This window comes from Bos indicus, chromosome 15 (assembly GCF_029378745.1).
Source record: "Bos indicus isolate NIAB-ARS_2022 breed Sahiwal x Tharparkar chromosome 15, NIAB-ARS_B.indTharparkar_mat_pri_1.0, whole genome shotgun sequence".
In the NCBI taxonomy this organism is placed as follows: domain Eukaryota; kingdom Metazoa; phylum Chordata; class Mammalia; order Artiodactyla; family Bovidae; genus Bos; species Bos indicus.
Window position 1 is genome coordinate 870,553 of NC_091774.1, and position 11,555 is coordinate 882,107.

Consider the following 11,555-nt stretch of genomic DNA (forward strand, 5'->3'; position numbering starts at 1 on the left):
TGACACATATCAAGTGTTCAATAAGTAGCAACTGTTTGAATGCTGACATGTTTGGAGAGCTAGGAAAACCTATTACTTGAACTCTAATAAAATTAGACCTCTCTTCAGGTTTCTTAAAGTTAAATCCAGATAACTATTAAATGCAACAAGTGAATATTTTGTCATAAATAATCAATGGTATTTTTTTTTTCTTTTTTAGTGTATTCTCATTTATCATGCATTCTTTAATACTGTCCCTCATCCTATTGATTTATATTTAAAACTGGAATGCTTCTGAAGCTGTATAAATAATATCAATATAGGAGAATGGCAATTCAAGTACTGTTCACCATTCATAGTGTTATTGATAATAATATAGTACTTAATATTCTTACCAAAAATGCTAATGAATGGCTCAAGGAAGGACAAGAACAGTAAGAAAGTGTGTCAAACTACAGGGCAGAGTCTTCAGATTTTAAATTTGTTCACTTAATTTTTCTAAGTGCACTCGATGTCAAATAGCACTGTATGTCTCCTAGAATTGCTCAAGCATTTAAATGGATGAAGTTCTGAGCTGCCGTAGTGCTAGTTATTGTGGCTTTGTCTCTTTATTAAAATGAACTAAGTTACTAAGATAACAGAGGAAAGAAGGCTTAGGTATACATTAGGAAGTACACACATAACATTGAAAGGTTATTTGAAATTTCAGAAATAGTTGATACATTTAGGAAAATCAGCAGAGCAATATTGAGAGGCGACAAAATGATCTTACATCTAAAAAGAACACATTTCTCAGATTGTCAAGGAAAGGAATATGCTTAACTAGATAAGGAAAGAATAAATCTTTCCTACTTGAAGTGAATAATAATCCTGGACCCAAAAGACAGTGATTTGTATGAGCATAACAGGGAGGTTAATTAGAATGGGGTAGTATCTTAATTTAAGCTTGAAATATAATTGATGTCATTTAGTTGCTAAATTGTGTCTGACTCTTTGTGACCCCATGGACTACAGTGCTCCAGGCTCCCCTATCCTTCACTGTCTCCCAGAGTTCGCTCAAATTCATGTCCATTGAGTCAGTGATGCCATCTAACCATCTTATCCTCTGCCGCCCCCTCCTCCTTCTTCCTTCTATCTTTCCTAGGATCAGGGTCTTTTCCAATGAGTCCGTTCTTCACATTAGGCAGCGAAAATGTTGGAGCTTCATTTGTAGCATCAGTCCTTCCAATGAATATGCAGGGTTGATTTCCTTTAAAACACTATAATGACCAGCTTACTACTAGTATCTCATATAGTTTTGAATATTGTATATATTTCAAAGTTGAAACAGGAATTCATATTATTTTCAGAATGATATTGGAATAGTATTATTGCCAAAATGAATGGAAAGTAACAGAAGGAAGTAGAACTAGTGGGGAGGCACCATTCCTGGATGGATCAGAGCTAAAGGATCCACCTGTAATGCAGGAACCACAGAAGATGCTTGTCTGATCTCTGGGTCAGGAAGATTCCCTGGGAGAGGAAACGGAAACTCACTACAGTATTCTTGCCTGGAGAATTCCATGGACAGGGGAGCCTGACAGATTACAGCCCATGAGACCACAAAGAGTTGGACACAACCAAGCAACTAAGCATGAGCATGGGCCCCAAGCATGACCCAGAGTCAATAATTCATGGTTTGAGGGGTCCTGTGTAGTCTCTGGTGCAGTCACAGTCGCAAAATATAAAGGGTATGGCTATGAAGAAAGGTCATGAATTCTTCTAGGAGAAATGTAAAAAGAATAAACCAGTTTGCATTCCCACCAACAGTGTAAGAGGGTTCCCTTTTCTCCACACTCTCTCCAGCATTTATTGCTTGTAGAATGGATCACAGCCATTCTGACTGGCGTGAAATGGTACCTCATTGTGGTTTTGATTTGCATTTCTCTGATAATGAGTGATGTTGAGCATCTTTTCATGTGTTTGTTAGCCATCTGTATGTCTTCTTTGGAGAAATGTCTATTTAGTTCTTTGGCATATTTTTTGATTGGGTCGTTTATTTTTCTAGAATTGAGCTGCAGGAGTTGCTTGTATATTTTTGAGATTAGTTGTTTGTCAGTTGCTTCATTTGCTATTTCTCCCATTCTGAAGGCTGTCTTTTCACCTTGCTTATAGCTTCCTTTGTTGTGAAGAAGCTTTTAATTTTAATTAGGTCCCATTTGTTTATTTTTGCTTTTATTTCCAATATTCTGGGAGGTGGGTCATAGAGGATCCTGCTGTGATGTATGTCACAGAGTGTTTTGCCTATGTTCTCCTCTAGGAGTTTCATGGTTTCTGGTCTTATGTTTAGATCTTTAATCCATTTTGAGTTTATTTTTGTGTATGGTGTTAGAAAGTGTTCTAGTTTCATTCTTTTACAAGTGGTTGACCAGTTTTCCCAGCACCACTTGTTAAAGAGATTGTCTTTTCTCTACTGTATATTCTTGCCTCCTTTGTCAAAGTGTCCATATGTGCGTGGATTTATCTCTGGGCTTTCTATTTTGTTCCATTGATCTATATTTCTGTCTTTGTGCCTGTACCATACTGTCTTGATGACTGTGTCTTTGTAGTAGAGCCTGAAGTCAGGCAGCTTGATTCCTCCAGTTCCATTCTTTTTTCTCAAGATTGCTTTGGCTATTCAATGTTCATCACAGCACTGTTTATAATAGCCAGGACATGGAAGCAACCTAGGTGCCCATCAGCAGATGAATGGATAAGAAAGCTGTGATACATATGCACAATGGAGTATTACTCAGCCATTAAAGAGAATACATTTGAATCAGTTCTAATGAGGTGGATGAAACTGGAGCCTATTATACAGAGTGAAGTAAGCCAGAAAGAAAAACATCAATACAGTATACTAATGCACATATATTGAATTTAGAAAGATGGTAACGATAACCCTGTATGTGAGACAGCAAAAGAGACACAGATGTATAGAACAGTCTTTTGGACTCTGTGGGAGAGGTCCAGGGTAGGATGATTTGGGAGAATGGCATTGAAACATGTATAATATCATATAAGAAACAAATCACCAGTCTAGGTTTGATGCAGGATACAGGATGCTTGGGGCTGGTGCACTGGGATGACCCAGAGGGATGGTACAGGGAGGGGGGTTCAGGATGGGGAACCCGTGTACGCCTGTGGTGGATTCATGGTGATGTATGGCAAAACCAATACAATATTGTAAAGTAATTAGCCTCCAATTAAAATAAATAAATTTAAATAAAAAAAGAATAAACTGTTTCCTAAAGAATTGTATGAAATGAAAGTTGATATCACAGTGACTACAGAGGATGGGGAAGGCTGGACCCATTACTCAGCTCTTTGCAGATGGTTTAGAGTAGCCAAAAGTGTTTAATATGTTCACTCCACCTATGAAAATTAGTTATACTGAACAGATAGTAAAATTATCCTCAAACCACATCTTTTTATGAACTGTTTCAGTGATGGAGAAGTTGTTATTAGGGGTTTTATCTTAATTTTTAATGTCAACACTTCTTATGTCAAGCAGTGTATATACTTATTATATCAAGAAGTATATACTCAATATATGAGTATTGAGAATAAATTCTCTACCATTTTCAAATGTTCCCTTCTTGCTTTTAAAATTGTTTTGAAATGTCTATACAGATCGGCAGTTATTACAATTTTTATTTTTGTTTTTCTCATTTAACATATGGTAAAATGCTTCACCATCTATATTATTGACTAGTATTTTAGTTATAGAATATTATGTTATTAAGTTGTAGTGGTCTGATTTACATAAACATCTTATTACTGAACATTTCAGATATTTCTGAATTTTCACTGTTATAAATGACATGACATCATCTTCCATTATAAAACGTACAGCATCTCATTTTACTTTTAGAATAAATTTCAGTGTTGGCGTAACCAGTATAATGAATACAAAAACATTTATGATTCTGAAAATATTTGCTATTTGTTTTCATAGTAATTATTAAGTAGACTTGTCAAAACAGTGAAATGAACATTAATAATTACCGTTAACACCGTATTTTTTCATACTTCACTAATTTTCCCACTACTGTCTCTTTTCTGTTCTAGGATTCAATCCAGGCCAACCCATTGCATTTAGGACAATTGCTTTTTAAATGACGTCAAATCATACATCTTGTGACCATAAACTATGAGAACACTGTATTCTCCATTGTCAATGTTTTAATTCTATTTGTGGAAATTCCTCTTATCTGAAAAAAAGATGGTGGTGAATTGTTTATATTTAGTGAGCATTTTAATTTTATTTTTTTAGCATTTTAATTTTAAAATGATATTTATCTTAAAACTCCCCAGATAAGGGAGATTTATTATTATTATTATTATCATTATTTTTGGTACAATGATGCTACCTGAAAAAGAAATAGAGATATGTGGGTTTGAAAGTCACAATAATTAATTCAGAGAGTATTATGAATATTTAAAAGTGTACTCCAATATCTGAAATAGTGCATAACACATAGTAAGTACTCTGTAAATTTATTGGAAGGATGAGTGAATTGATAAATGAATGAATCTTCTTTCTTTATTAAAAGTTTAAGCATTTAAACATATCTGCACTATAACCAGTAAAATATTTTATATTTGTGAATAAGTAAAAAGATGGGTAAAAATACTTCCCATCTTTGATCACAATAAAGCAGGAATTAGAAATAAAAACTGTCATTTCTACTTTTGCCAATGGCTCTGAGGACTTGTTCTTACCATTTACTGTGATTTTCTTCTGTGTTTTTAACTGTGTAAATGTTTTTATCAATATTGCCTTATCAGATCCTCACAAGAACCTTATCAATAGCTGTTTTAACTATATTTTGTTGCAGAGGTAGCATCCAAGCCTCAGATTTTTAGGTTGCTTTTCCCCATCACATAATACAACTAAACAGAGTAGCCTAGATTTGAACCTAGTTTAGTATGAATCTGGAGCTGACATTCTTCCTCATTTAATTTCACTGTGTCTCTTGCCTTCATCCAAGGATAAGCAATTATCCAAGGATAATTGCTAAGTCATATGTTGACTATATATTTTTTTCTTTTTTTAAGGCTATAATCCTAGTTTTTTTTTTACTTTAATTATTTTTTAAATGTTCTTGTTTTTCTTTTTTAAATTATGAAATTATGATAACACACTTACAGGCAACTTGGAAAATACAGTATAAAGTTACATATAGTTCCACTATATATTACAATTTTTTAAGTAGATAAATTGGAGTTTCAACATCAAACTCTCAAAAATTGATACAGTGAATAGAAAGAAAAGTAGAAGGATTAGTAGACCTGAAAAGAACTATGAACCAATTCAAGATAAGCCCCAACATAATTAAATTTGTACAGTTTTCACACAAAAGGAGGATACAAATTCTAATAAATTGTTATTGACTGATCTGATAATCTTACATGGTTTGTTTATACTTTTCTATCCACAGTGACAGCTTGTAACTGGGTATGAAGTTCATAGTGCAGACACTTTCAGAGTGTCTATTGTGCTGAAAACACAATGGAAATACATTTCAAAGTAAGTCAAAAGACAAATGTTAGTTAACATAAAACTGTCTTTCTTTCTAAATTCCATATATATGTGTTAGTATACTGTATTGGTGTTTTTCTTTCTGGCTTACTTCACTCTGTATAATAGGCTCCAGTTTCATCTACCTCATTAGAACTGATTCAAATGTATTCTTTTTAATGGCTGAGTAATACTCCATTGTGTATATGTACCATAGCTTTCTTATCCATTCATCTGCTGATGGACATCTAGGTTGCTTCCATGTCCTGGCTATTATAAACAGTGCTGTGATGAACATTGGGGTACACGTGGTAACAATAACCCTGTATATGAGACAGCAAAAGAGACACTGATGTACAGAACAGTCTTTTGGACTCTGTGGGAGAGGGAGAGGGTGGGATGATTTGGGAGAATGACATTGAAACACGTATAATATTATAAATGAAATGAGTCACCAGTCCAGGTTTGATGCACGATACTGGATGCTTGGGGCTGGTGCACTGGGATGACCCAGAGGGATGGTATGGGGAAGGAGGAGGGAGGAGGGTCCAGGATGGTGAACACATGTATACCTGTGGCAGATTCATTTTGATATATGGCTAAACCAATACAATATTGTAAAGTTAAAAAAAAAACTGTGTCTTTCTAATATTATAAATTGCTTTTGTTAGCTGTAAGTGACAGTCACAAAAATCAGCTTATTTTTATTTCTCATGGTAAGTTTAATTTTTGCCTTATTCTCCTCTTTAACACACACACACACTCACATGTCATTTGACTGATAAATTTCTGTTATATGTACAGGTGAGGACACAATCCTTCACAGCTGTATGTTGTTATGAAAAATGAAGTAAAAATGCGGAGTAATAATCTGAATGTCTCATGAAAACTTTCTGTGGGTAAGTTGTCTGGCTTTTTAAATGAGAGAATAGAAGCTAAAATTGGTAAGGGCATTTTACCGTGAGCAACATTTTCACATTTTCCAATTTGACCCTCATTATAATTCTGTGAAATGAGTAGGGAGGTTAGCCATGATCATCCCTATATTACAATGTATGTGAGTGTGTAGTCATCAGTCAGTGGTGTCCAACCCTTTGCGACCCCAGGGACTGGAGACTACTAGGCTCCTCTGTCCATGGAATTTTCCAGGCAAGAATACTGTAGCGTGTTGCCATTTCCTACTCCAAGGGGATACAATAAAGTCATATAAATTTGAAACAGATAACTTGGATCTTGATCGGATTGGGCCACATTATATAAATCATTAGTAAAAAAAAAAATAATAATAAAGCATTCAGACTCTACTATATTCAGCATCTTGTTTCTATCTCTTACCTATGCAGTTGTTGCTTATCTGTATCTGTAAGTAACTTGGCCATTACCTTCTGATTCTATTAATACCTCATTTGTCCTGCATCCTTAACCAAGAGTTGTCATTCAAACATGAACAGAGGAATCAGAAAGTTTTAACCTCTACAATGAATGGAGACTTTAGGTAAGATAGGGGAAGAAGATCTAACATGAGCTGTTTTCTACCCACTAGACCCTGAAGAGTTGCTTCCTTGCATGATTTAACTTAGTCATTATAACATACTCATTGGTAGATATTATTCTATTTATAAACTTCCGTTCTTGTTTTTAAATGATGAATTAAGAAAAATACCAACTCAACACACATGTACTTGTTATGAATGTTTAGTTTTCAGCAAGGTGTTTTCCCAATGAGAATTATTATTTTTTTAATAATAAATGATTGAATTAAAGGCTCAACTGAGTTCAGATTTTTAAAGATATAATTCAGGGATTAGTCATGATTTTTGAGCACCTCTATAAGCTTTGTCACATTTCCTCTTCTATCTGTAGATAAGGAAGTCACCTGATCAGGGATGTGGCAGGCATGACTAATAACCTGCCCTCCTCCTTTCCTCAGAACTTTGATGTGGCTTCAGAATCTTTCTAACAATTGATGCTTGGAAAATACTACTATGGGATCAGAGTTGGCAGTTGAAATAACAAAGGTTTCTTATCTCCACCACAACTGGATCCTTTCGCTTCCCCTATATCAAAGCTCTGACATCTTAAAGTATTTAATAATTTATATGTACTACAATTCTTCCTGACATCCCATACATTCAACAAATTTCTAATTTTGTGTTCTCACTGACATGAAGATCATTAGCATGTAAGATAATTTTTCATATGCATGCACCAACTTTCAATGATCATGATAGTAGTACAAACCAGTCTGAGACAAATTTTTCTTTCTCACCATTGTAGATGCTACATGTTCATTGTGGCGCTTTCATCTCTTCCTTGGAAATCATGCAAAACCACAGCTTTGTAACCGAGTTTGTACTCTTAGGGCTCTCACAGAGCCCAAATGTGCAGAAAACAATATTTGTTGTATTCTTGTTCATTTACATTGCAACTGTCAGGGGCAACTTGCTAATTGTGGTGACTATCAGTAGCAGCCCAGCACTCTGGGGCTCCCCCATGTACTTCTTCCTGGCTTTTCTGTCCTTCCTGGATGCATGTTTCTCCTCTGTCATTGCCCCAGAGATGATTGTGGGCTCTCTCCATAAAAGGAAAACCATTTCCTTTGAAGGCTGCATGACCCAGCTCTTTGCTGAACACTTCTTTGCTGGGGTGGAGGTGATTGTCCTCAGTGCCATGTCCTATGACTGCTATGTGGCCATCTAGAAGCCCTTGCACTATTCTTCTATCATGAAGCACAGACTTTGTGTCCTTCTGATGGCAGTAGCCTGGACAGGGGGCTTCATTTATTCCATGATACAGATTCTCTTCACTTTCCAGCTGCCCTTCTGTGGCCCCAACGTCATTGATCACTTCATGTGTGACTTGTACCCACTGCTGGAGCTTGCCTGCACTGACATTCACAACTTTGGGCTTTTGGTAGTCACCAACAGTGGGTTTATCTGCACCTTAATCTTCTTGTTGCTTGTCTCCTATAGGATCATCCTGCTGTCTCTAAGAACCCATAACTCTGAAGGGCAGGAGAAAGCCCTCTCCGCCTGCAGATCTCACATTGCTATTGTGGTTTTATTCTTTGTTCCATGCATATTTGTGTATGCACGACCTTCATCTGCTTTCTCCTTTGACAAAATGGTAGCCATATTTTATACCATCCTAACTCCACTGCTCAATCCTTTGATTTACAATAAGGAAGAAATAAGGAAGTGAAAAGTGCCATGAAGAAAGTGTGGACCAGAATAATGGTTGTATCTAATGAAAAATAAAATGTTAAACTTTAAGACAATTTTAAAGTAAATGTAAATTTTATTTATCCTTTCAAAGAACCAGCTTTTGGCTTTGTTGATTTTTGCTATGGTCTCTTTTGTTTCTTTTTCATTTATTTCTGCCCTAATTTTTAAGATTTCTTTCCTTCTGCTTACCCTGGGGTTCTGCATTTCTTCCTTTTCTAGTTGCTTTAGGTGTAGAGTTAGGTTATTTATTTGACTTTTTTCTTGTTTCTTGAGGTATGCCTGTATTGCTATGAACTTTCCCCTTAGCACTGCTTTTTACAGTGTCCCACAGGTTTGGGGTTGTTGTGTTTTCATTTTCATTTGTTTCTATGCAAATTTTGATTTCTTTTTTGATTTCTTCTATGATTTGTTGGTTATTCAGCAGCGTGTTGTTCAGCCTCCATATGTTGGAATTTTTACTAGCTTTTCTCCTGTTATTGAGATCTAATCTTACTGCATTGTGGTCAGAAAAGATGCTTGGAATGATTTCAATTTTTTTTGAACTTACCAAAGCTAGATTTATGACCCAGGATGTGATCTATCCAGGAGAAGGTTCCATGTGCACTTGAGAAAAAGGTGAAATTCATTGTTTTGGGATGAAATGTCCTATAGATATCAATTAGGTCTAACTGGTCTATTGTATCATTTAACTTTTGTGTTTCCTTGTTAATTTTCTGTCTAGTTGATCTATCCATAGGTGTGAGTGGGGTATTAAAGTCTCCCACTATTATTGTGTTATTGTTAATTTCTCCTTTCATACTTGTTAGCATTTGCCTTACATATTGCGGTGCTCCCGTGTTGGGTGCATATATATTTATAATTGCTATATCTTCTTCTTGGATTGATCCTTTGATCATTATGTAGTAACCATCTTTGTCTCTTTTCTTTTTTTTTTCACATTTTAATTTTATTTTATTTTTAAACTTTACATAATTGTATTAGTTTTGCCAAATATCAAAATGAAACCGCCACAGGTATACATGTATTCCCTATCCTGAACCCTCCTCCCTCCTCCCTCCTCCCTCCCCATACCATCCCTCTGGGTTGTCCCAGTGCACTAGCCCCAAGCATCCAGTATCGTGCATCGAACCTGGACTGGCAACTCGTTTCTTACGTGATATTTTACATGTTTCAATGTCATTCTCCCAAATCTTCCCACCCTCTCCCTCTCCCACAGAGGCCATAAGACTGTTCTATACATCAGTGTCTCTTTTGCTGTCTTGTACACCGGGTTATTGTTACCATCTTTCTAAATTCCATATATATGCGTTAGTATACTGTATTTATGTTTTTCCTTCTGGCTTACTTCACTCTGTATAATAGGCTCCAGTTTCATCCACCTCATTAGAACTGATTCAAATTTTTTCTTTTTAATGGCTGAGTAATACTCCATTGTGTATATGTACCATAGCTTTCTTATCCATTCATCTGCTGATGGACATCTAGGTTGCTTCCATGTCCTGGCTATTATAAACAGTGCTGCGATGAACATTGGGGTACACGTGTCTCTTTCCCTTCTGGTTTCTTCAGTGTGTATGCCCAGCAGTGGGATTGCTGGATCATAAGGCAGCTCTATTTCCAGTTTTTTAAGGAATCTCCACACTGTTTTCCATAGTGGCTGTACTAGTTTGCATTCCCACCAACAGTGTAAGAGGGTTCCCTTTTATCCACACCCTCTCCATCATTTATTATTTGTAGACTTTTGGATCGCAGCCATTCTGACTGGTGTGAAATGGTACCTAATAGCAAACATTATCCTCAATGGTGAAAAATTGAAAGCATTTCCTCTAAAGTCAGGAACAAGACAAGGGTGCCCACTTTCACCATTGTTATTCAACATAGTTTTGGAAGTTTTGGCCACAGCAATCAGAGCAGAAAAAGAAATAAAAGGAATCCAAATTGGAAAAGAAGAAGTAAAACTCTCACTATTTGCAGATGACATGATTCTCTACATAGAAAACCCTAAAGATTCCACCAGAAAATTACTAGAACTAATCAATGACTATAGTAAAGTTGCAGGATATAAAATCAACACACAGAAATCCCTTGCATTCTTATACACTAATAATGAGAAAACAGAAAGAGAAATTAAGGAAACAATTCCATTCACCATTGCAACGAAAAGAATAAAATACTTAGGAATATATCTACCTAAAGAAACTAAAGACCTATATATAGAAAACTATAAAACACTGGTGAAAGAAATCAAAGAGGACACTAATAGATGGAGAAATATACCATGTTAATGGATTGGAAGAATCAATATAGTGAAAATGAGTATACTACCCAAAGCAATTTATAGATTCAACACAATCCCTATCAAGCTACCAACAATATTCTTCACAGAGCTAGAACAAATAATTTCACAATTTGTATGGAAATACAAAAAACCTCGAATAGCCAAAGCAATCTTGAGAAAGAAGAATGGAACTGGAGGAATCAACCTACAGGACTTCAGGCTCTACTACAAAGCCACAGTTATCAAGACAGTATGGTACTGGCACAAAGACAGAAATATTGATCAATGGAATAAAATAGAAAGCCCAGAGATAAATCCATGCACATATGGACACCTTATCTTTGACAAAGGAGGCAAGAATATACAATGGATTAAAGACAATCTCTTTAACAAGTGGTGCTGGGAAATCTGGTCAACCACTTGTAAAATAATGCAACTAGACCACTTTCTAACACCATACACAAAAATAAACTCAAAATGGATTAAAGATCTAAACATAAGACCAGAAACTATAAAACTCCTAGAGGAGAAC

General features: G+C 35.6%; 1 pseudogene; it reads left to right on the plus strand.

Annotated features, from left to right (window-relative positions):
• The first annotated feature begins 7,843 nt into the window (after positions 1-7,843).
• LOC139187115 (olfactory receptor 4C15-like) lies at positions 7,844-8,778 on the plus strand (annotated as a pseudogene).
• The last annotated feature ends 2,777 nt before the right edge of the window (positions 8,779-11,555 follow it).